Consider the following 26780-nt stretch of genomic DNA (forward strand, 5'->3'; position numbering starts at 1 on the left):
TCTACTGTTTCTAATTTCCTATGGTAAACGTTTATGTTACTGATTTTAGATTTTTCTTTTCTAACATATACATTAAATTCTGTACACCTTTTTTGCTATATCCCACAAATTTTGTTAAGTTGTATTTTTATTTTCACTTAATTAAAAGTATGTTTTGGGTGCATCTTTGTGGCTCAGTTGGTTAAGCATCTGACTTCAGCTCAGGTCATGATCTCACAGTTTGTGAGTTCAACCCCCCATCAGACAGCTTGGAGCCTGGAGCCTGCTTCAGAATATGTGTCTCCCTCTCTGTTCTTCCCCTGCTTGCACTCTGTCTCTCAAAAATAAAGACTTAAAAAAATAAATAAATAAAAGTATTTGTTAAATTGAGATTTTTTTCTTTGACCCATGTGTTACTGAGAAGTGTCATGTTTAATTTCCACATATTTTGGAACTTTCCATTAATCTTTTTGTTATTGATTTCTAGTTTAATTCAATTGTGATCTACATTGTGTGATTTCTATATTTAAGTTTTTTAAGGTATACTTTATGGCCAAAAATTAAGTTGAGTTTAGTGAATGTTTCATGCAAACTTGAGTAGAAAGTGTATTCTGCCATAGTTGGATCAAGTGATAAATACATTTCAATTGTAAGCAGTCGATTTATGGTGCTATTGTGTTCAAATCCTTGGAAGTTAGGCTGTTACCCTGTGGCTCAAAGTCCCCATCCTCTAATTACACTCTTGGCCTCTGGCATGGTAATGCCCCGTATGAGTCTTCTAGTCATCATAAACTATCATGGCTCATTGTGAATAACATAGATACTTCTATTACTTGGGAAATTTCAAGAACTTAGAGTTTATTTGCCAGGGACCAAGACAAGGATAAAAAAAAAAATCTGATTACACAAGAGCTATAAGACCACTGTAAAAAGTAAGACCTATACTCCTTATCACAAAAGAAAAATAATAAGTAAGGAACAGAAGCAATAGTAGTATTGAAACAAAGAAAACATCTCAAGAAGAAGTTCTGATCCTTAGGTTCATGATCTTATTAAAGAAGCAGAATGGATCATAGAAAAGATAAAAAATAACAATCAAATGAGTCTATGAAATGTCTGATTATAGGAAAATGAAGATTAGAACAACAGCAAGTATAGAACAACACAGGTACTTCATACTGGTTTACTGTGTTTGAAAATTTGATTAGAATTTTATTGAATGTTAATCATAAAAGATACGACAGAATAAATCTGATTGTTTATTTTCCTGTTTCTTCCTCTGACTGTATATGCTATATCTTTCTTTGTTTTTTTTTCTTTTTTTCCCCTTCTTTCTTTGTAGAAGTGGTAAATAAAATTAAAAAAAGTACAAAACATTCTATTTTATACTTTAAAGTATATAGTAACTTAGAAATTATGATTACTTTATTGAAAATTATCACATATGTATTTATAAATGGTCACATTGTCAACTTTAGGATTTACAGGTCACTTATAGCTTGTTCTATTTTCATTATCCTCTTCTCTTTCTCAATATTATTCCAGTTTAAAAAATATATGCTTTCATAAAATATAAAAACATTTTTAACTTGAGGCTACACAAAAATATATCACAGGTAAGAATTTGGCACATGGTCTATAGTCTAACAATTCCTGAACTATCGCATATAATCAGGGATAAAAAGACATGTAGTATTTCCAATTTCTTATACTTTATATGAAGTAATACAAAATTCTAGTTTGTGTATAAAAAGTTAATGGTTAATATTTCAATTTCAGCAAACTCTAAAAACATAATGCAAGGAGTTAATAGCTAAATGTCAATACATAAAATACCTGTAGCTAGGGCTTTTAAAATGACTGAAGTTATATTGTGTATGTTCTCAGAATCCAATGAAATGTAACTAGAGACCAAAACTTTAAGACATTCAGAAAAAAAAATAAACATTTAGGGGCACCTGGCTGTCTCAGTTGGTAGAGCATGTGACTCTGTATCTGACTCGAGCTCAAGCCCCATGTTGGGCATGGCGTGTACTTAAAAATAAATAAATAAATAAATTAAATAAACAGACTTAAAAGGCACATCTACAAAACATAATGTAGGGTCATGTTTGTACCCTAATTCAAACAAGCAGGATATTTAAAAAAATTAAATATTTGGCCACATACATGTAAATGATCAATTGTGCCAAAATAGCAATAACAAGTTTAATTAGAAAATGACACGAAATAAAATAATATCAGTTTTGGGATTTAGCTAATAAAACAATTCTCAGGATTTGAGAGGCTTAAATATATGCATGAAAAAAGAAGTCCCCCAAATCAATGAAACAGTTGGAAATTTTTAAGAGATATTTAAAATTATTGAAGTCTGATAAAGTATATTTTAATGATTACTAACTCACCTTTGCATTAAGCTCAACTTCTGGGATATCCAATTTTTCCACTTCTATGTACATGATTAGTTTGAAATTACATCACCTTTCATAACACACAGAAAAACTTCAAAAGTCTGCCATTATGAGTTTGATAGTCCAAAACTGGACAGATTTTTCTTAGTGAAGGTAAAATTGGTTTTCTTTATGGTTAAAATCAAGTCTTTTAAAATTTGCATGTGAGTCATTATTTAAAAACACCATGACTAGGAAATAATATGATTTAAATGAATTGTTAATTTCTCCTCACATAGTTTACGTGGTAGTAGTTGTCTATTCTCTAGTCTTAGGAAAAAAATCTAGGAAAAAAAATTGTATGTATATTATAGATTATAAAAAATGTTTCTTTTTAAATTGTTTACATTTATTTATTTACTTGAGAGAGACAGAGCACAAGTGGGGGAGGGGCAGAGAGAGAGAGAGGGAGACACAGAGAGAGAGGGAGAGAGAGGGGCAGAGACAGAGAGAGGGAGAGAGGGAGTCTGAGGCAGGCTCCAGGCTCTGAGCTGTCAGCACAGACCTGAGGCTGGGTTCGAACTCACAAATCGTGAGATCATGACCTGAGCCGAAGTCGGACGGTTAACTGACAGAGCCACCCAGGTGCTCCCAAAAATAATGTTTCTTTTATGTATAACATATAAAAGGCATGATTTCTCAGGGAACAGAAAAATCAAGTGTGTGTAGTGATTATTTTACAGTGCAATCTTAAAAAATAAGTACAATTGACCCTTGAACAACACAGGGTTTGAGCTGCACAGGTCCACTTATATGCAGATTGTTTTCTTTTTTAAAAAATATTTTTGTAAGGTAAATTTGTAATGTTTTAAATATTTTGTAATGTTTTATTTGTTTTGTGAGGGAGAGAGAGAGCTTGAGCAGAGGAGGGGGCAGAGAGAGAAACACACACAGAATCCGAAGAAGGCTCCAGGCTCTGAGCTGTCAGCACAGAGCCTGACGTAGGGCTTGAACTCATGGACCGCGAGATCATAACCTGGGCAGAAGTCAGATGCTTAACCGACTGAGCCATCCAGGGCCCCCTGATTGCTTTCAGTAAATACAGTGTGGTACTGCAAATGCATTTTCTTTTCCTTTTGAGTTTCTTAATAACATTTTTTTTCTCTAGCTTACTTTATTGTAAAACTAAAGTATACAATACATGTAACATTCAAAATATGTGTTATTGACTGCTTATGTTATTGGTAAGACTTCTAGTCAACAGTGGGCTATTAGTAGTTTTGAGAGTATCAAAGGTATTCATGGACTTGTGGCTATATAATGATCAGGACCCCTGACCCCCTCACTGCCCAAGGGTCAACTGTAATTTATAAGAAAGGCTACAGTTGTCATTCTCCTCTAATTCATGTTGTCTAGCCATCCTGGCCTTTTTCAGGTTTCTGTCCAATCATATTGTCTAGGCCAACAGTCCCAAGCCCTAAAGGAGGCTGACTGGAGGACTAGAAATATCATGAATGCAAAACCTTAGGTTTTGTTTGTTTTTTTGTTTGTTTTTATTTTGTCAAAAAAATTTTGAGGCAATCTTTCCTCCTATAATTTTCCTTAAGGATACAACTTGTTAACCTAGTAAATAATTTTGAGGTGTTATGTTCCACTAGACCCTGCTCTGTGGCTCTAGGGCTGTAACTGCAAACTACAGATGGATGTGGTATAGTTCACACTCTGATTTCAGTCTTTTAAATCTAAATTCTGTTGCTATTTTTCAGTATATATATGCAAGCTTTGTATTCCTGATACTTGAAGAGATTTATGCCAAGTTCTTACCATTATGGTATTTTCAAGCTGGGTCCTATTAACAGTCTACTTGTGTTCAATCTAACTAAATCCACTTTTGACAAATAGTCTCCACATTATACCAAAAGGATGTTGATAAACCATATTCCAACAAAGCCAGTCCAAAATTGTCCTTTCAATATTAACATCGTCCCAAATCGAATCAAAATGTAGGTCTGTCCACAGACTCTGGACTTGATAGACATCATGCTCCTCTTCTGGGAAAAGAGGTTTCTTCTGTCCTTAAAAAAATGTTCTTTGTCCTCATTTGCATCACTTTATTAAAGCTATTCTGAATAAACTTCATCATTCATGATTGTGATACCACACTGCATTGATAAATGATCTACACCAGGTATTCTTAAGTATTTTGGTCTAAGAAGTCCTTGTCTTCCCTAAAAATTGAGGAATGCCAAAGAGTTTTATGTTGATTATATTAATATTTAACACACTATAAAATTAACATTATTAATATCTAAAATATTTACTAATTGATATAAAACGGGAAAATAATCCTGTTATATCTTAAAATAAATAATATATTTCATAAATAAGAACGATTTTCTCATAATGAAACCAAAATGAGAAGAGTCATGTTATATTTTTATCCAGATCATTTCAATATCAGGCTTACTATTTCCACATGCAATCTCTTGCAATATGCTATTCTATTTGGGGTTATTGGAAATAAGGTGCCTCACAGAGATATGTAATTGGAAAGAGAAGTATTTTATCAACCTTTTAGGTAATTGTGGGTTTCATTCCCTGATACCATACCTAAACTTGCCTAATAGTAATATTTTAATATAAACTTATTTTATTGAGGTATAATTGATGTGCAACATTATATCAGTTTCATATGTACAACATAATGATTTAATTTTTGTATATGTTGTAAATAATCACCATAATAAGTCTAGTTAATATCTGACACCATACATAATAACAATTTTTTTTTCTTGTGATGAAAAGACTTAAGCTCTATTACCTTAGCAACCTTCAAATGTGTAATACAGTATTATCAACTATAGTCACTATGCTATATTTTATATCCCCATGACTTATTTATTTTTATACCTGAAAATATGTAAATTGTGACCTCCTTTCCCCCACATGTAGCATCACCAAACTGTTCCCTGTATATATGTTTGTTTCTTTAATTCCACATCATAATGAGATATGATGATTCTCTGCCTGACTTATATCACTTAGGCCAGTCCTCAGAGTCCATCCATGTAATAGCAGATGGCAAGATTTTATTCTTTTTTATGACCAAATAATAGTCCGGGGTGTGTGTGTGCGTGTGTGTGTGCGTGTGTGCGCGTGTGCGTGTGTGTGTGTGTGTGCGTGTGCGTGACAATTTTTTTATCCATATTTGAGTTGTTTCTATGTGTTGGCTCTTGTAAATAATACTTCAGTCAATAAGGGGGTACATATATCTTTTTGAATTAGTGTTTTCATTTTCTTTAGATAAATACCCAGAAGTAGAGTTTCTAAATCCTATGGTACTTCCCTTTTTAATTTTTTGAAGAACCTCCATATGGCTCTACCATACTGGCTACACCAAGTTACATTTCTAACAGTTCTCTTTTCCGCATTCTCACTGACACTTGTTATCTCTGCTCATTTTGATAATAGCCATTGTAAAAGATGTTTTTACTTGTAAGACAGATACCTAAATCTGCTTAGCAAAGTTTGCGTCTCAATTGTTCTTTCAAGTGAAAATGGTGTTTTATAAAAATTGTGGCTAATTCAACCCACAACTCAATAATTGTTTAAAATCTCATCATGTTTAGTGCTTCTGTTAGACTTCCGCTCTTGCTAAACATCATAATATATCATTTGCAAAATTCAACCACCTATCATGTTGTTTTTAAATTTTTGAAGTTAATCAATTTATTCTGTGTATTTCACTGTATTTTTCTTCTGTTTGATTTTTGTGACTGAAAACTAAAGTCAGTCATCATTTGTTATTATAAATATAATTTTCATTGCTTTAATAGATAATTTGCTGCTGAGCAAAGAATATTATGAATGCATTCCCTTTCTAAAGATGCAAGGTTCTTATAATTTCATTGGTTTTTCTCTCATACTCTACCCATTCTTAATACCATGGTATGTGTTAGTTCTCTTTGTACTTTAAACATAGCTTTCTTTTACTATTTTATAGTTTTCCTGAATATTCTAATCTTGTTCTCATTTCTTATTGAGTGTAATTAATATTTCTTCATGTTATGCAAAAATTTAGCCCATCTTTTCAAAAAAAGCTATAAGTTTCATACATCTTTGTATTTCCCAAGATGACTTTCCTGTAGCTTTCCAACTTATTTCTCAGGATTGAACTGGTGGTTTTACAGACCTCATTGGGAATTCAGTTCTATTATATTTTTCTGTTTCAAAACAAAATTTTTTAACATTTATTCATTTTTGAGAGATGGAGAAAGACAGAGCATGAGCGGCGAAGGGGCAGACAGAGAGGGAGACACAGAATCTGAAGCAGGCTCCAGGCTCTGAGCTGTCAGCACAGAGCCCTATACCGGGCTCAAACCCACAGACTGGGAGATCATGACCTGAGCTGAAGTCAGACGCTTAGCCACCTGGGCCACCCAGCGGGCCCATGGTTCTATTATATTTTTCTGACATAGATAAAACAATTCATAGTTCAAAATTCCTAATCATTCTCATTTTCCTTTTTTTTTAAATTTAATTCAAGCAACTTTACTGGAAAGACTGCAAAGTATTTTTTTTTAATATCTTTGCAATTATGAAAATGTTATAATTTTACCTTCACAGTTGTATGAGAGTTTGAATGGTAGCAATATCTTGATTCTATTTTTTTTTTCAGAATTAATAATCTCTTGTACTGTCTTCTAATTTCCAGTGTGGTAGGTGAAAAGGCTGATTTCAATAATTCCTTTTGTGATATAGGTATATATTAGTCTATTTATTCATCTGTCTGTCTCTCTTTGCTTTTAAAATCTCCTCTTTAAGGGCGCCTGGGTGGCTCAGTCGGTTAGGCGTCCGACTTCAGCTCAGGTCACGATCTCACAGTCCATGAGTTCGAGCCCCGCGCTGGGCTGATGGCTCAGAGCCTGGAGCCGGTTTCCGATTCTGTGTCTCCTTCTCTTTCTGCCCCTCCCCCGTTCATGCTCTCTCTCTGTCTCAAAAATAAATAAACATTAAAAAAATGAAATAAAAAAAATAAAATCTCCTCTTTACCTGTGATAACCAGGCAATTCAGTGGGATGTCTACATGTGAGTCTTCATTCATGTTTATCAACACTTGATGAGACAATTTAAAATAACGACTTACCTATTTTTTCAACTATTGCAAATAATTTTCATTCTTTACTTTTCCTGATCTTTTTTGCTGGAACTTCTTTTGTCCACATATTAGATCTCCTGGATTGATTGATTTTTCCTTTTATTTTTACTTCTTTCTGCAAGACATTCCTATGTCGGACCGACTCAGAGCTAGTGACACAAAAATACGGTTAATTGAGATGAGTCTGTATCTAGTGGAAACAGTTATTGGGACAAAATTATATTTCTGATTACAACAGTAACAATTTTTCTGGTGGCTGTGGCAATATAATTTGTGACACTATCAAGTTCCCAGAGCAAATGCGCTAATAAAACAAGCTATTATATCTACTGGTTTCCTCCAAGGACTAGTTACACAACCAGATTCTGTACTTTGTTGCTGTGGAGCTCACTGTCTGATTCAACAGCCTATCTGATAGTTCTGTCAGCTAACCAACATCCTCTTCAATACATTTACTTTTCTGACAAAATCAGTGAGAAATCGTTTCTATTGTTTACAAACAGGAATCCTGACCTATTCAGATACTGACACCTAGCCTAGTCCTAATAGGACATAGCATAGGTTTCTGCAGGTGCTTCGGTGAAAATTAGTGTAAGTATCCATGACACAGCTGCTGAGTAGACCTTCAATGAATTTCCTTTCAGCAACTTTTTCATTCTTAACTTTGTATGGAACACCAGGCTTAATGCCTCTGGGGTTCCACTGATAATATCAGCCCCACTTCTTTGGAGGTCACTGATGGATGTGAGCAGTAGCTTTTTTCTTCTTGCTGTTTGCTCAATTGATGCATATATACCAGTTTCTAATATACAGAAATATGTGGACTCTCTTGTGCAAGTAACCTTCTCTATGTTTCTCTGAAATTATAGGCATTCTTTTATTTCTAAATATTATTGCAGTGATGTTTCAGATGGGTTAGGCAGTGCTCACTCCACCATCAAGAACCAGATGTCAAGCCAGTTATGTTGGAAATTACCCACAGTTCAATGTCTTTTTTAAATCTCATGTTTAGTGCTTATGTTAGACTTCTTCTCTTGCTAAACATCACAATATATCATATGCAAAATTCAATCACCTATAATGTTGTTTTTAAATGTTTGAAGTTAATCACAATTTATTCTGTATATTTAGCTGTATTTTTCTTCTGTTTGATTTTTGTGACTGAAAACTAAAGTCAGCCATCATTTGTTATTAAATAAATATATTTTTTACTGTTTTAATAGATAATTTGCTGCTGAGCAAAGAATATTATGAATACATTCCCTTCCTAAGGATACAAGGTTCTTCTAATTTCCTTGGTTGCCACCAATGCCACAAACTCTAGCTAACCCATGTTCACAAACAAGATAGGAAGACCAAGGAACCAATTTCATAGAAGATCCAGGAGGCTAAAAGGTTATTTATTCGAGAACAAAGCCAAGGTTAGACCACATGGATAGTCTCAATAGAGAGAATAGCTTTGGTTCTGCCACTGGTAAAGTAATGCCTCCATGGACAGCACCCTCAACTGGTTTACTTAACCACTGCAGACCGTCTTTTCTCATTCCTGATCATAAGTGGAAGGCATTCAGCCCTTCAACAGTCTGATGTTAGCTATTGGTGTCTCATCGATTTCCTTCATTAAACTGAAGTGATTATCTTCTATTCCTATTTTATAAAGACCTGCTTGGAATTGTTGGTGTAGTTTTTCAAATGCTTTTTCTTACTTTAATGAGTATAATACATGGATTCAAATGTTCAGTATTAACATGGTGAATGACATTGATTTATTTGAATATTAAATGCACAGATATATTTTTGGTATAAACCTCACTTGATTACGATGTATTATCCTTTCTATGTGGTGCTAGATTCAATTTTCTACAATTTTGCATAGAATCTATGCATTTATAAATATTAGTGTGTAGTTTTCTCTACTTGGAGTATTTTTTTCTAAAATTGTTATCAAGGCAAATCTTACCTCAGAGAATCTCTTGGTAAGTGTTCTTTCTGATTCAATTTTTCTGGAAGAAAAATAGTGTAGAATTCCTTCCATGATTTTTTAAAGAATTCATCAGCAAAGCATTCAGAGCCTTCAGTTTATTTCATGGGAATGTTTTTGTTGTATATTTTCATGATTTGAAATTTATGGTTATTCAGATTACATATTTATTCTTAAATAAACTGGTAATTTTTGTTTTCTAAGGATCTTCTTTCCTATTTCATCTAAGTATTCGATTTATAGACATAATGTTGCTCATAGTGTTTCTTAATTTTCCTTTTACTGTCTCTAGCATCTGCAGTGTTGTCACATTTCTTATTTTGCTACTTATATTTTGAATCTTCTTTTTTATCAGTACACATAAAAGCTTACTATTGTTCATATCAAAAAATAATCTTTTTTTTTTATTTTCGCTATCACTTTCTATTAAACTTTTTAAAAATTTTATCCTTGGTATTATTTTCATGCTCAATTAAATTTCACCTTGTCTTTCTGTTTTAGTTTTTTAAGGTGGATTCTGAGGTTATTGATTTAAGACATTTATCCTTTTCCAACATATATTTAATACGATGTCTTCCCAAATACTGCATAAGGGATACCCAGAGATATCTCTATAATTTGATATGCTGTTGAGAACCCAAACTGCTGGCTAAAATCCTGATGTCATTTATACATGGAATCTAAAAAAGTTGAGCCCCTATAGCCAAAGAGGAGAACAGTGGTTTCAAGGGGCTGAGGGTCGGGGAAATGGGGACATATTGGTCAAAGTGTACGGATTTTCTGTTATGCTATGAACAACGCCTAGGAATCTAATGCACAGCATGGTGAATATATTTAATAATAGTGTATTGTGTACTTGAAACTTGCTAAGAGAGTAGATCTTCCATTTCCTCACTACAAACACAAAAAATTATAGCTAAGTGAGGAGATGGAGGTGTTAATTAACTTGATTTTGGTGATCGTTTCACAATGTATATGTATCACATTGCATACCTTAAAAAATTGTCTCATATACCTAAATGTATACAGTTTTTATTTACCAATCATACCAAAATAAAGACAAAAAAAAACCCCAAAATTGTGTGTGATATTTCAGGCCCAACCATAGGCAATTACAAAGGCTGTACCTGGCAAGCCTCACAGAGGAAAGCTGCCCTCCCTACACTAGATTTGATGTACAGTCAGTGTATTTATTACAGTCTCAGAAGGGAATTGCAGTCAAAGTTGAAGTTCCTTCCCCTGACCAAACATGCCATATCCCTAGTCAGGCAGGCACCTTCACTTTGGTCTTTTTTTTTCTTTTTTTTTTTAACATTCATTTATTTTTGAGAGACAGAGAGAAGCAGAGTATGAGCAGGGGAAGGGCGGAGAGAGAGGGAGACACAGAATTCGAAGCAGGCTGCCGGCTCCGAGCTGTCAGCACAGAGCCCCACGCGGGGCCTGAACTCACAAACCATGAGATTGTGACCTCAGCCGAAGTCAGACACTCAACCAACTGAGCCACCCAGGCGCCCCTACTCTTGGTCCTTTTATCTGAGGCATTGGGTTGAAGTCTCCCTTAGTTACCTCCCAAGGTATCCTTATGAGGAAATCTTGACACTTTTACCCACTATAATCCATTCCTAACCATTCCCCTATCCCTGCCTAACCCCTGAATACATAAAACTGGTAGAGCCTTTGTTCAGGGCTCCCTCCATCATAAGATGACCCACCCCCCACATCTACTTTGATTACTTGACCCTTAAGAAGTGCACCATTCCATGGTGAAAAATAGATCAGGGAGACTCAGTGCTTCCTCTGGCTTTAGACTCTGCTTATAACATTACAGTGATTAAGGGTTAACTCTTTCATCTATAATTTGTTGCTTTAATCTGCTACTCTAACACACCTAGAAGCTCAGTTCTCTCTCCCAGCTCAGCTGAGCACCTGACAGTCATGTTTTTATTTCTATTTAGTTCAAAATACTTTCTAACTTGCTTTGTGATTCGTTCTTTGACCCATGAGTTATTCAGAATTGTATGACATAGTTTTCAAATTTTGGGAAATCACCTAGTTATGTGTCTTTTATTGACTTCTAATTTAAATGCATGTGGCCTGAGAAGATATTTTGTATCAACTGAGTTATTTGAAATGTACTGAGGCTTGTTTTATGGCTCAGTGTATTGTCTATTTTAGTAAATGCCTCAAGTGCTCTTTAGAAGAATGTCTATCCTTCTGTTGCTGGGTGGGCTTGTCCATAAATGCCGTGTAAGTAAAGTTGGTTGGATATTGCCATTCAAGTCTATTGTACCTTTGCTGATGCTATGTTACTTATTCTGTCATTTATTGAGAGAGGGCTATGGGAATATCCAGCTAAAATTATAGAATTTTCTATTTATCTTTGCAGTCCCTATCAGTTTTTCCTGATAGATTCTATTTCTATTTATGTTGCCAACCCCAGAACACCTTTTTGTTAGTTTTGCTTAAGCAGTTATCTTTTATAGAGATATACATAATAATAAAGTCTTCCTCACTTACTCATTAGGTTATTGTTTCCAATGCTCTTCGTTCCTTTGTGTGGATCCATGGTTCCATCTGTTCTCATTTTACTTCTTCCTGAAGGACATCCTTAAATATTTTTCAAGTGCGGATTTGTAGGAAATGATTTCTTTCCGATATTCTATATGTTAAAATGTCTTTCAGTTTTGTTTTTGAAGATATTTTCCCTGGGTATTGTAGATTGAATATTATTCTCCCATAGTACATCAAAGCTGTGGCTGCACTATCTTATTGATTTCATACTTTCCGGGGGGGGGGGGGGATGGGGGTGGAAGAGAGGAATCTGTCATCCTTATTTTTGCTTTTCTATACATACTATGTTTTCTCTATAACTGAGTTTAATATTGTTCTCTTTATCCCCCTTTAAGCAATTTGATTTTGATGTGTCTTTTTTTTCTAAATTCTTTTCATGTTTATTCATTTTTGAGAGGCAGAGACAGAGCATGAGTGGGGAAGGGGCAGAGAGAGGGAGACACAGAATCTGAAACAGGCTCCAGGCTCTGAGCTGTCAGCACAGAACCCAACGCGGGGCTCGAACTCACAAACCGCGAGATCCTGACCTGAGCCGAAGTCGGGAGCTCAACTGACTGAGCCACCCAGGCGCCCCTGATTTTGATGTGTCTTGATGTTGTCTTCATATTTGTTGTGTTTGCGATGTGTTGATCTGTGGATTGATAAGACTACAGTTTTCATTCAACTTGGAAATTATTTTGTCAGTAGTTTTTCTCCTCTCTCCTTGAGGATTTCTGCTTGATGTTTTTCCACATCTCACTGATTTTTTTTGGTCATTTTAAAATTTTTCTTTTTTTTAATTTCCCATTTAAAAAATTCTCCTTTTTACCAGTGTTTGTCTTTTGGTATTTTTATTATTATATTTTCAACTTTACTAATACATTCCTCTAATTTGCTATTAATTCTATCTAACATAATGTTCATTTCAGACCTTCCAGTTCTTATCACTGGAAATTTTAATCTTTGTTTTATATCAGCACTGTTCCTACTTAATTTTTTGATATATGGAATTTAATTATAATAACTCTATGTCTTTTATTGCCAATTCTATCATCTAGATTAATGCTATGGTAGTTTCAGTTCATAGATTTTTCTCCTTATAAAAGGCCATATTTCCTTGCTTTGTTGAAATCCTATAAAGCTTCATTGACATAATCAACATTGTGAATTTTACCTAGTTGGGTAATGGATATTTCTGGACTCTTATAAAATTCTTTAACCTTTTTCTTTTTTTTTTATTATTTTTTTCTTTTTTTAATTTAAATTTTGGTTGATATACAGTGCAATATTGGTTTCAGTAGTAGAATTCAGTAATTTAAAACTTACATATAAGACTCAGTGCTCATCACAACAAGTGCCCTCTTTAGAAACCCATCTAATCCATCTCCCACTCACCTCCCTCTGTCAACTCATAGTTCTCTTATCATTAAGAGTCTATTGTGGTTTGTTTCCCTCTCTTCTCTTGTTCTGTCATATCCTTTGTGTTCATTTGTTTGTTTCTTAAATTCCACATATGAATGAAATCATATAGTATTTTTCTTTCTCTGATTAATATATTTTTCTTAGCATAATATATTGTAGCTCATCCATGTTATTGAAAATGGCAAGGTTTCATTCTTTTTGATGACTAAGTATCATTCCATTATATATATATATATATATATATATATATATATATATATATATATAAAATATCTTCTTTATATATATAATATCTTCTTTATTCATTCATATATATATAATATCTTCTTTATATATATTATATATAATATATATATCCAGCTAAAATTATAGAATATATATATATATATAATATCTTCCTTATTCATTTATCATCAATGGCTAAGTATAATTCCATTGTGTGTGTGTGTGTATGTATCTTTTTTATCCATTCATCAGTCGATGGACACTTGGGCTCTCTCCATAGCTTAGCTATTGTTGATAGTGCTGCTATAAATATTGGGGTGTACATACCCATTAGAATCTGGAATGTTGTATCTTTTGGGTAAATATCTAATAGTGCGATTTCTGGATCATATGATAGTTCTATTTTCAGTTTCTTGAAGAACCTCCATACTGTTCTCCAGAGTGGCTACACCAGTATGCTTTTGCACCAACAGTGCAAGTGGGTTCCCCTTTCTCTGCATCCTTGCCAACAACTATTGTTCTTGTGTTGTTAATTTGAGCCATTCTGACAGGTGTGAGGTGATATCTCAGCAAGGTTTTGATTGGTATTTCCCTGTTGATGAGTGCTATTGAGAATCTTTTCATGTATCTATTGGTCATCTGTATGTCTTTCTTGGGAAAAGCTGTTGGTGTCTTCTGCCCATTTATTAACAGGATAATTTATTTTTTGGGTGTTGAGTTTGATAAGTTCTTAATAGATTTTAGATACAAACCCTTTATTGGAAATTTCATTTGCAAATATCTTCTCCCATTCCTTCGGTTGCATTTTAGTTCTGTTGATTGTTTCCTTTGCTGTGCAAAAGCTTTGTATCTTGATGAAGTCCCAATAGTTCATGTTTGTTTTTGTTTCCCTTGCCTTCTGTGACATGTCAAGTAAAACGTTGCACCAGCTGAGGTCAAAGAGGTTACAGCCTGAGTTCTTCTCTAGGATTTTCCTTGTTTCCTGTCTCACATTTTAAATCCATTTTGAATTTATTTTTGTGTATGGTGTAAGAGAGGATCCAGTTTTACTCTTCTTCATGTCGTGGTCCAGATTTCCCAACCCCATTTTTTTAAAGAGACTGTCCAGGGGGCGCCTGGGTGGCTCGGTTGGTTGAGTGACCGACTTCAGCTCGGGTCATGATCTCACGGTTTGTGAGTTCGAGCCCCGCATCAGGCTCTGTGCTGACAGCTCAGAGCCTGGAGCCTGCTTCAGATTCTGTGTCTCCCTCTCTCTCTGCCCCTCCCCCACTCATGCTGTCTCTCTCTGTCTCGGAAATAAATAAACATTACAAAAAAATCTCATAAGCTTTAAAAAAAAAAGAGACTGTCCATTTTCCATTGAATATTCTTTCCTGCTTTGACAAAAATTAGTTGAACAAATAGTTGAGTGTCCATTCTGGGTTTTCTAACTGTTCCATTGATCTATGTCTCTGTTTTTGTGTCAGTACAGTACTATCTTGATGACTACAGCTTTGTAACACAGCTTGAAATCTGGAATCATGAAGCTTCCAGTTTTGTTTTTATCTTTCAAGATTGTTTTGGCTATTCGGGATCTTTTGTGGTTCCATACAAATTTTAGGATTATTTGTTTGAGCTTTGTGAAAATGTTGCTGGTAATTTGATAGGGATTGCATTAAATATGTAGATTTCTTTGGGCGTATAGACATTTGCACAATGTTTGTTCTTCCAATGTATGAACATGGAATGCTTTTTCATTACTTTGTGTCCTTTTCAATATCTTTCATAAGAAAGGAGATCTTTTGTTTTCTCATTAAAAAAATAGTTTTTATTTATTTTTGAGTGACAGAGAGAGAGCATGAGCAGGGGAGGGGCAGAGAAAGAGGGAGAAACAAGATCTGAAGCAGGCTCCAGGTTCTGAGCTGTCAGCACAAAGACCGATGTGGGGCTCAAACCCACAAACCACGAGATTGTGACCTGAGCTGAAGTTGGATATTCAACCGACAGAGCCACCCGGTTGCCCCAAAAAAGGAGATCTTTTACCTCTTTATTTATTTTTATTACTAAATATCTTATTGTTTTGGGTGCAATTGCAAATGGGATCAATTCCTTGATTTCTTTTTCTGCTACTTTGTTATTGGTGTATAAAAATGCAACAAATTTCTTCATGTTGATTTTATATTCTGCAACTTTGCTAAACTCATGTATTAGTTCTAGCAGTTTTTTTGGGTTTTTTTGTGGAATCTTTCAGTTTTTGTACATACAGTGTCATGTCACCTGCAAATAGTGAATGTTTGGCTTCTTCTTTGCTAAGTTGGATGCCTTTTATTTCTTTTTGCTGTGTGATTGCTGTGACTAGGACTTCTAGTGCTATGTTAAATAACAGTGTTGAGAGTGGACATCCTTGTCTTGTTCCTGACCATAGGGGAAAGACTATTGGTTTTTCCCCATTAAAGATGATATTAGCTGTGGGTCTTTCCTATATGGCCCTTAGGATGTTGAGGAATGTTCCATCTATCCCTACTGTGTTGAGGGTTTTTATCAAGCATGGATGCTGTTTTTTTGTCAAATACTTTTTCTGCATCTTGCTTTTAGAATCAAGGTAATGATGACTTCAGAAAATGAGTTTGGATGCTTTCCTTCCATTTCTGGTTTTTTGGGTTTTTTTTTTGTTTGTTTGTTTTTTTCTTTGGAACAGTTTGAGAAGAATAGATATTAACTCTTCTTTAAATGTCTAGTAGAATTTCCCTAGGTAGCAATCTGGCCCAGGACTCTAATTTGTTGGGAGATTTTTGATTATTGATACAATTTCTTTGCTGGTCATGGGTCTGTTCAAATTTTCTATTTATTCCTGTTTCAGTTTGGTAGTTTGTAAGCTTCTACGCATTTGTTCATTTCTTCCAGATTTCCCAGTTTGTTGGCATATAATTTTTCATTGTATTCTCTTATAATTGTTTGTATTTCTGTGGTGTTGGTTGTGATCTCTCCTCTTTCATTCATGATTTTATCTATTTGGATGCTCACTTTTATTTTTAATAAGTCTGGCTGTTTATCAATTTTGTTAATTCTTTCAAAGAACCAGGTCTTTGTTTTATTAACTTGTATTGGGTTTTTGGTTTGTCTGTTTGTTTGTTTCTATATTACTTATTTGTGCCCTAATATTTATTATTTCCCTTGTGCTGGCTTTGGGCTTTTTTGCTGTTCCTTTTCCAGCTCCTTTAGTTGTAAGGTTAGGTTGTGTATTTGGGCCCTTTACTTGCTTCTTGAGATAGGCTTGAATTGTAATATACTTCCCTTTTAGGACTGCCTTTGTTGCATCCCAAAGGATTTGGACTGTTGTGTTTTCATTTTCATTTGCTTCCATGTATTTTTTTTTTAATTTCTTCTTTAATTTCCTGTTTAACCCATTATTCTTTAGTAGGATGTTCTTTAACCTCCATGTATTTGAGGGCTTTCAAAATGTTTTCTTGTGGTTGACTTCAATTTCCATAGCTTTGTGATCCGAAAATATGCATGGTATGATCTCAATCTTTTTGTACTTGTTGAGGGCTGATTTGTGTTGCAGTATGTGATCGATTCTGGAGAATGTTCCATGTGCACTTGAGAAGAATGTGTATCTGCTGCTTTAGGATGAAATGTTCAGAATGTATGTGTTAAGTTCATCTGGTCCAGTGTGTCATTAATAGCCATTGTTTCCTTGTTGATTTTCTACTTAGATGATCTGTCCATTCCTGTACTTGGGGTGTTGAATTCCCCTACTATTATGGTACTATTATCAATGAGTTTCTTCATATTTATGATTAATTGATTTATATATTTGAGTTCTTTCAAGTTAGGGCCATAAATAGTTACAATTTTTAGATCTTCTTGATGCATAGACCCCTTAATAATTATATAATGCCCTTCTTCATCTCTTGTTACCTCTTTGTTTTAAAGTCTATTTTGTCTGATAGAAGCTTTCTTTTGATATCCATTAGCATGACAGATGGTTCTCCATCCCCTCACTTTTAATCTACAGGTGTCTTTAGGTCTTAAATGAATCTCTTATAGGCAGCATATAGATGAGTCTTGTTTTTTTTATCCATTCTACTACCTATGTCTTTTGGTTGGAGCATTTAGTCCATTTACATTCAGGGTGATTATTGAAAGATATTAACTTAGTGCTATTGTGTTACCTGTAGAGTTGGTGTTTCTAGTAATGCTCTTGGTCCTTTCTAGTCTTTGTTGCTTTTGGTCTTTTTTTTTCCCCACTCAAAGACTCCCCCTTAAAATTTCTTGTAAGGATAGTTTAGTGGTCACAAGCTCCTGTAGTCTTTGTTTACCTGGGAATTCTTTATCACTCTTTGTATTTTGAATGATAGCCTTGCTGGATAGAGTATCTTGACTGCATATTTTTACCATTTAGCAAATTGGATATATCTTGCCACTCTTTTCTGGCCTGCCAAGTTTCTGTGGACAGATATGCTGCAAACTTGCTCTGTCTTCCATTGTAGGTTAAGGACTCCCCGCCCCCCCTTTCTACTTTCGTGATTATTTCCTTGTCTGCGTATTTTGTGAATCTGACTGCAATATGCCTTGGAAATGACCAGCTTTGGTTGAATTTAATGGGAGTTCTCTGTGCTTTTTGGATTTTGATGTCTGTCCTTCCCCAGATTAGAGAAATTTTCAGCTATAACTTGCTCACATCAACTTTCTGCTCCCTTTTCTCTTGTCCATCTTCTGGGACTCCTATGATATGAATGTAATTACATTTTCAGAAATGACTAAGTTCCCTAAATCTTCTTTTGTGATCCCTGACCTTTATTTCCCTTTTCTTTTCAACTCATTATTTTCCATGATTTTATCTTCTGTATTGCTAATTCAGTCCTCTGCCTTGTCCATTCACATTTTTATGACCTGAATTTGGGTCATCTCAGTTATGGCATTTTAAGTTTTAGCCTGACTAGATTTTAGTTATTTTACCTCTACAGAAAAGGATTCTCTGGTGTCTTCTATGTTTTTTTAGAGCCCAGCTAGTATCCTTGTAATCAGTTTAAATTCCAGTTCAGACATCTTACTTCTACACCATTTAAATCCCTGGCTATCATTTCTTCCAGTGCCACTAGGGGCAGACCTCTGAAACTTCAGATTCTGTGTTCCACTGTTTATAAAAAAACAAACAAACAAACAAACAAAAAAAACTGGTGGTATTGAAAGCCTCTCCTTTTTCTCCTATCCGTGGTTTTGGGGAACTGTTTTCTTGTGCAGTCCCTTGTGTGTGTTTTCACTTTTTTTTTCTAACTGCTTTCAGGGGAAGTGCTTTCTTGCGCAAACCCAATGCACTGCTCTCTCCCTTCTTTCTTCTATGAAAATGGCTCCCTCCTTTTGCAGCACCACAGCTCTTCTCTCACCCAGTGCACCTTTCTGCACCATGCACCTGCTGCATTGTATCCTTCAACAGAATGGATTTTTCTGTTAATCCTCAGGTCAATTTTCTAGGTGTTCAAAATGGTTTGATGTTGATCTACTTGTGTTCAAGGACAAGACCAGCCAAGGGTTTCCTTACTACTCCATCATCTTAACCTCCCTTCAACCTTTTTCTGAAGTGCACTTGCATTACTTAAGATAGATTTATCCTATTTGGTCCTGACTTTATGATATTTTAGGCCAATCTGAAGCACCTCTCGGTCTAGGATTAGTTATCAGTGTAAGGTAAGTCATTCTGACATATTCTACCCAATTCCTTATGAATTTCTCCAGTTTGACATATAGCAACAGACTCTATTTCTGGCCCTATTTGAGTGCCTGACACTGCTCTCTAAGATTGTCAGATGTTTTTCTCCTGGACTTTAGTAGTTTCCTCATGAATATTCATGCAGTATTGCTCTCCTGATCTGTGCATGTGTCCTGGGTTTTCTTTCTGTTCAGCTCTTTTATCTTCAGTAGTCTTCTTGTAAACTCTAGCCATCCTGATCCCTCTGGACTCTCAACTCCCTTTTCTCATTTGAGAGTATCCACCAGGCTACATTTTGGGTTTCCTCACCCTGTGCTATAGGCTGGAAAGTCTCTTGGGACAGTAAACTGGGACAGTTACAGCATTTCCCTGGCTTTGTTCTGTATCTTTTATGGATCACTATTCATTATTGTCTGATGTTAAGTATCTTTAAAACTATTGTTTATATATCCTATCTGTTTTTCCCCTTTTTTTTTTTAGTTATTTCAGAGATAAGCAAGTCCTGCTTTTATTACATCTTTGGAAAAAAGAATTATCATCTAAGTGGTTTTAATTCTAAAGATTTACAAGGATATGGCACATTCAGTCATTTCAAATTCTCACCGTGAATTAAGTGAAATTTTATCCATATTATAAAACTTTCCAAGTACAGTTTATGTATATCCAAGTTTAACCTGCATATTTACTTTCTACCATCTATGAGTATATACAAAGATTTAGGTACAGAAATAAAATATCAAAGCTCATATTAGGCAATGGTGTTAGTGTTATTAGATCAATGGGCAAAAACATTTTTTAAGCTAATAGGATAGTTTTGAAAGTATATTGTCATGATCCAGAACTGATTAAATTAAAAATACTGAGTAATTCATTATGCAAATATTTCTCAAACTGTACTTTCCAAATTGGTAGATGAGTTTGAGACTAGTTAAGGAAAGAAATCAAAGAGCTCCAGGTGTTATGTAATTATACCTTTTATTAAGATACATGCCATTCTTTATTAGAAGATACACAAAATTTCAGGAGGTATTTGATGGGATGTTGGATATTTAATTATTCATTATTTGGGCTTGCTTTGATGGTTAGACCCTGGACAACCAATTTAAAAGATAACAATTACTAAGAGTTAAGTTGTTATAAGAACACTGCTTAGCTCTTTTGGTTAGGTTAGGGGTTAATAATTAGGCCCTTGAATAGAAGTTACTAATTTATAAATATCTGATCATTTTCTGCGTTGAGGCATATACAAGTATACACTTACTTGAACACTTGTAGTTTTATGTGGGCCTCTGACTAGCTCTTGACAATATGACAAGTGGAAGTGATATGTTTTCCTTCTCCACAGTATTTAATATTCAGTACGAGGCTCTTTACCTCACTCATGTGCTAGCATAGAAATTATGAAGAAATCTTTGATTTAAAATGGTAAAGTCAAATCTTGAAGCATTCTGAATTACTGAGTACCTGCATGATAATACTTCACTTAGAGAATTTCTTAGACCTACAGTGGATTTTGCATGGAAGAAACATTTTTGTTTTGTTGTTTATTTTGTTAAGCCACTGAATTATTTAATTTTTAGTAATACCTAGGCAATTGTAATAATATAGTCTCCTCTGCCTTAGATATATGATATGGTCACAGATAAAATATTAGTAGTACATAAATATGTTGTAATTAGTGTAAATTAAACATTCATAATTTTAATTAATAACTTAAATAGTATATAAAAGTGGAAATTCTGTTTCCATTTCTACATAATGGAGAAACAAGAAATACATAGTATAATTAACATCTTTTGTGTACACTTGTTCTGATACTTAACATACACAATCCTATAACATTACTTACATTTTTAGTGAATGCGTAAATGCAGATGTTTATCTGACACAGGGTTCTGCTAAGTGTTATGCACACAATTCATGTTTTTAGGAAGGTGAAGATGTTACTACTACAGAGAGAAGTTTTAATTCCCTAGTAAAGTAATACTAAAATTGGTCTTTTCTTCAATTTGGGTTAGATTTAGCTGTATGTGACAGAAAACCTTACTTAAAGTGATTAAAACTAGAAATTATCCAATATGTTCTTACATATACAAAGAAGTTTGTGAATAATCAGTTTCAGTAGACTTATTGATGACTGGATTGATGTTTCTGTGATTCTATTATCCCTTCTATTTTTATCAGTAAAATTCTGCTACAACTCTGAAAAATAAGACATCATTTAACATAGGAAGAATGAAGATAAGTGTGTGGGGAGAAGGAAGGAGAGAGTGAGCAAGCATGAGAGGGATGGGGGTGTGGAGAGAGAGAGAGCGAGAGACAGAGAGAGAGAGACAGAGAGAGAGACTCTTAAGCAGGCTCCATGTTAAGTGTGGAGCCCAACATGCGGCTTGATCCACAACCTTGGGGTCATGACCTGAGCTGAAGTCAAGAGTTGGATGCTTAACCGACTGAGCCACCCAGGAGCCCCTTGTAAATTTGTTTCCCTTACATTATCTGTCTGGCTTTAGTATCAGGGTGGTAATGGTCTCATAAAATTGGTTTGAGGGTATCCCCTCCATTTTGACTTTTTGGAAAAGTTTGTGAACTGGTGTTAATTCTTTTTTTTTTTTTTTTTAATTTTTTTTTTCCCAACGTTTTTTTTTTTTTTTATTTTTTTTTTATTTTTGGGACAGAGAGAGACAGAGCATGAACGGGGGAGGGGCAGAGAGAGAGGGAGACACAGAGTCGAAAACAGGCTCCAGGCTCCGAGCCATCAGCCCAGAGCCTGACGCGGGGCTCGAACTCACGGACCGCGAGATCGTGACCTGGCTGAAGTCGGTCGCTTAACCGACTGCGCCATCCAGGCGCCCCTGGTGTTAATTCTTTAAAAGTTTGTAGAATTCTCTGCATCCCTACCAGCACTTGCCAACACTTCTTATTTCTTGTATTTTCAATAAAAGCCATCCTAAGATCTATGAAGTGATATCTCATTGTAGTTTCCATATCCATTTCCCTGATAATTAGTGATCTTGAGCATATTTAATGTCCTGTTGGCCATCTGTATGTCTTCTTTAGAAAAAAAAAAAAGGTTCCTTTGCCTATTTTTATTATTATTATTTTAAACATTTTTAACATTTATTTATTTTTCAGAGATGAGAGAGAGATAACATGCATGGGGGAGGAACAGAGGAAGAGAGAGACACAGAATACCAATCAGGCTCCAGGCTCTGAGCTGTTAGCATAGAGCCTGATGCAGGGCTTGAAACCATGAACCATGAGATCATGACCTGAGCTGAAGTCAGATGCCTAAGTGACTGAGCCACCCAAGTGCCCCCTAGTTTTAAATCATATTGTTTATTTGTTTTGTTTGTGGCTATTGAGTTGTAGAAGTTTTTTATATATTGTTGATATGAATCCCTTATTAGGTATATAATTTCCAAATATTTTCATTCATTTGGTAGATTGCCTTTTAATTTCATTGATATTTTTCTTTGTTTAATAGAAGCATGTTAGTTTGATATAGTGCCACTGGTTATTTCTGTTTTGATACCTCTGCTTTGGTGTCAGATCAAAAAAAAAAAAGAGAAAAAAAAAAAGAAAGTCATTGGTAAGACCGATGTCAAGAACTTTACTTCCCATGGTTCCTTCTAGAAGTTTTATAGCTTCAAGACTTACATTCAAGTCACTAATTCCTTTTGAGTTAATTTTTCTGTATGGTATTAGATAGTGGTCCAGTTTCAATTTTCTGCATGTGGCTGTTCATTTTTCATAGCATCATTTAAGAGACTGTCTTTTCCCCATTATATATTCTTGGCTCTTTTGTAGTAAATTAGTTGATCATACATGCATGGGTTTATTTCTGGGCTCTATTTCATTAATCTGTGTGTCTGTTTTTATGTCAATACCATAGTGTTTTCATTACTATCCCTTTGTAATATAGCTTGAAATCAGATATTGTGATGCCTCCAATTTGTTCTTTCTCAGAATTGCTTTGGCATTGCATTTTTGTGGTTCAAATTTTAGTGTAGTTTTTTGTTTGTTTGTTTTTATTCTTGTAAAAGAGGTCATTGAAATTTTTATTGGAAATGCATTAAACCTGTAGATCAGTTTGAGTAGTATGGGAATATTCACAACATTAATTATTCCAATCCAGGAACATGGGATATCTTTCCATTTATTTGTTTCTTCTTCAGTTCCTTTCATTAAGGTCCTATAGATTCAACATATAAGTCCTTTACCTCCTTACTTAAAATTATTGCTAGGTATTTTGTTCTATTGATACAATTGAAAGTGGGATTGTTTTCTTAATTTCTCTTTCTGATAGTTTGTTATTAGTAGAAAGAAAATCAACAGAGGGGCACCTGGGGGGCTCAGTTGGTTAAGTGTCCGAATTCAGCTCAAGTCATGATCTAGTGGTTTGGGAGTTCAAGCCCTGTGTTGGGCTCTGGGTGACAGCTCAGAGCCTGGAGTCTGCTTCAGATTCTGTGTCTCCCGCTCTCTCTGACCCTCCCCTGCTTGCATTCTGTCTGTCAAAAATAAACAAACATTTTAAAAGATATTTAAAAAAAAGAAAATCAACAGTATGCAAAAGCATATTTATTTTGCATTCTTCAAGTTTATTGAATTTATTAGTTCTAACAGTTTTTAGTAGATCATTTAAGCTTTTCTGTATATAAGATCATGTCATCTGCAAACAGGGATAATTTTGCTTCTTCCTTTCCAGTATGGATGCTTTTTTTTTTTTTTCTTCCTAACTCTGCTGGCTACGACTCCCAGTATTATTCTGAGAATAAATGATGAGGTTGGGCAGCTTTGTTGTGTTTTTGATCTTAAAGGAAATTATTTTAACTTTTTACCATTAAGTATGATGTTAGCTACGGACTTGTTGTAAATGGCCTTTTTTATGCTGAGGAGCATTCCTTCTGTGTGCATTTTGGTGTTTTTATTATGCAAGCATATTATATTTTATCAAATGCTTTTTCTGCAACTACTGAGACAGTCATATGATTTTTATATTTTATTCTATTAATGAGGATATCATATTTATTGATGTGTGTATATTGAATTATTCTTACACACTAGGAATAAATCCTACTTGATCATATTAAATGATCTTTTTAGTGTGTGTGAGATTTCAAGTTGATAATTATTGAGAATATTTGCAAATATATTCATCAAGGATATTAGTCTGTAACTTTCTTTTCTTACATTATCTTTGTTTGGCTTTAGCATCAGAGGAATAATGGCCTAATAAAATGAGTTTTCTGTATTGTGACGCTTTTGATTACTGATCCAATCCCCTTACTCATTATTGGCTTAACTTTTTCTTAACATTTATTTATTTTTGGGAGACAGAGAAAGACAGATCATGAGTTGGGAAGGGGTAGAAAGAGAGGGAGACACGGAATCCGAAGCAGGCTCCAGACTCTGAGCTGTCCATACAGACCTAATGTGGGGCGTGAACTCATGAACCACAAAATCATGACCTGAGTCAAAATTAAGTGCTTAACCAACTGAGCCACCCAGGCGCCCCACTCATTATAAGTTTAGATTTTATTTTTCTTCATGATTCACTCTTGGTAGGTTGTATGTTTCTAGGAATTTACCCATTTATTCTAGGTTACCCAGTTTGATTGCATATAATTGTTCATAGTAATTCTCTTGTGATTATTTGTATTGTAAATACAATTGTAATGTTTTTCTCTTTTATACCTGATTTTATTTGGATCCTTTCTCTTCTTTTCTTAGTAAATATGACCAAAGATTTGTCAATTCTATTTGTCTTTTCAAAGAATCAGCTCTTAGTGTCATTGACTTTTTCTACTTATTTTCTGATCTCTCACTTATTTCTACTCTGATCTTTGTTATTTCCTTCCTTCTAATTTTGGGCTTAGTTTCTTGAAGTTTATGTTAAGTTTATTTCAGATTTTTCTTATTTCTTAATGTAGGTGTTTATCAGTTTAAACTTTTCTCTAAAAACTGCTTTTGCAACATCCCCTAAATTTTGATATGTTGTACTTCCATTTTTGTGTGTTCAAAAATATTTCTTGAATTAATTTCAACTTTGAATTATTGATTGTTCAGGTTCATGTTGTTTAATATCCACATATTATTGATTTATTTGTGGTTTTATTCATGAATTGGATTTCTAGTATTATATCACTATGACCAGAAAAGACTTGGGCTCATTTCAATCTTATTAACTTTATTAAGACTTGTTTTGTGGCTTAACATAATCAATCCTGAAAACTGTTCCATGTTTTTTTGTGAAGAAAGTGCATTCTGCTGCTGTTGTATGTAATAATATATATATAGATAGATATAGATCTAGATAGATAGATAGATAGATAGATAGATAGATATAGATATATCTGTTACATGTATTCAGTCTAAAGTATCATTCAAATCCATTATTTCTTTATTGATTTTTCTGTCTGGATGATCTATCCATTATTGAAAGTGGGTTATCAATGTTACCTACTATTATTGTGTTGTTGTTTATTTCTCCCTTAATTCCTGTTAATAATATATATCTTCCAATATAAATATGTATACTTTATAATTGTTATATCCTCTCCATGAATTGACCCCTTTATCATTATATAATAATGGTCTTTTTTGACATTTTTTTTTAATTTAGTCTAACTTGTCCGATATAAATAGAGCTATCCTGTTCTCTTTTGCTTATCATTTGTCTCAAATTATCTTTTTCCATCCTTCTACTTGCAGCCTATGAGTGCTGTTAAAATTTGTGTCTTTTTTAGACAACATGTATATTGATCTTGTATCTTTATCCATTCAGCTACTCTGTAACTTTTAATTAGAGAATTTAAATCATTTACATTTAAAGTAATTATTGATAGACAAGGACTTACTATCACTTTTTGTTAATTGCTTTTCTAATGTTTTGTAGTTCCTTAGTTTCTTTCTTCCTCTCTTGCTTTCTTTGTAAGTGGTAGATACTTTGATGTGTTTTGTTTTGATTGTTTTCCCTGTAACTTGTTTCTCTACTATGTTTTTGCTTGGTAGTTACCATGAGTCTTTCATAACATATCTTATAGTTAAAACCATTAATTTTAAGGTGATAACAATTTCCATTGCTTAAAAATTTTTACCCTTTTATTTAGTTCTGTCACAATATATGTTTAACCCTAATTTTGATCTTTTTATTTACTATATATGATATATAATAAGATTAATATATATATTACTGTATACTTCCAAAACTTTTGTCTTAATCTAGATGGTCAGTTTCATTTTTTTTTTAATGTATTTACTTTTGAGACAGAGAGAGAGAGAGCATGAACAGGGGAGGGTCAGAGAAAGAGGGAGACACAGAATCCGAAACAGGCTCCAGGCTTTGAGCTGTCAGCACAGAACCCAACGCGGGGCTCGAACCGA

Source organism: Neofelis nebulosa, chromosome 12 (genome assembly GCF_028018385.1).
Source record: "Neofelis nebulosa isolate mNeoNeb1 chromosome 12, mNeoNeb1.pri, whole genome shotgun sequence".
In the NCBI taxonomy this organism is placed as follows: domain Eukaryota; kingdom Metazoa; phylum Chordata; class Mammalia; order Carnivora; family Felidae; genus Neofelis; species Neofelis nebulosa.